Raw genomic sequence first — 964 nt, 5'->3', positions numbered from 1 at the left:
CTCACGGGCAGGTTGAGCATATGTAACCTGTACCTCCCACTGCCACATAGAAGCACTTGCTCCTTTTCTTCATTAGAAATTCTTCACTGTCCACTCATGTCTCTCACTCGCACAAGGGAAGGATGACCTTGTAGGCTTTTCTGCATCTTCAGCAGAGAGGCACTGGTTTTATAGGTTTTCTGAGATCTCATAATGGAAAAGTACAAACACCTGACAGCTCACCTTTGTGCAGGACTTGGCATCCTGCATGAATTAAGTATTCTCCTTGAAAAACCGTGCAGGAAGAGCTTTAAAGAAAGTGTCATATTCAGACACTAAACCCCCCCTGCCTGGAGTCCTCTAACACCTCATTAGACAGTACTGCAGTTTTCTGCTTCTTGTCTCCTTGCTCATAACTGAAGTATCAGAATGAATTGAGAACTTATCTCAGTTTGAATTGGCCTTTCTCTGCATGCAGCATTCCTCAATGTCACATAACACACTGTCATATAGTTTTAAATGTTTCGCTATGTCTCATTTTGTTTTGATCTGTGATTACTTCTCCCATGCTGTTCTCTCTTTTTTAGTACCTGACACCTGATGTCTAGTTATCGTGACTGCCAGGAACTAACAGGATGTGGGTTTACAAATGTTAGTAATCCTCCAGCTTATACATTTTCGAAACTGCAAAGTTATTTTGTTAAAGAGTTTGCATTAAGTGCATTTATGTCTAAGCTTTGCAAAAAGAGATGGAGTTTCCTAAGAAGGAAAAAGGGTTAATCTTTATCTTTGAGACTGACTAATCTACTATGGTCAGCCTGTGCAAGCCCAGCCTGTAATCGCCTCTGCCTGAGACTGATTTGGAGATAAATTTTCTTGACAGATGTGGAGGGGTAGCTTTTGTTATTATACTCTGTGTCATGTAATAGAAAGCTGCTAAGCTACACTTTCCAGTACCAAAGCAACTGTATTCAGAGCTGTGCCT

Source organism: Empidonax traillii, unplaced genomic scaffold (assembly GCF_003031625.1).
Source record: "Empidonax traillii isolate 1590-97213 ecotype Southwest subspecies unplaced genomic scaffold, ASM303162v1 scaffold460:size473327, whole genome shotgun sequence".
Lineage (NCBI taxonomy): Eukaryota > Metazoa > Chordata > Aves > Passeriformes > Tyrannidae > Empidonax > Empidonax traillii.
Note: the sequence above shows the minus strand (reverse complement) of the source record.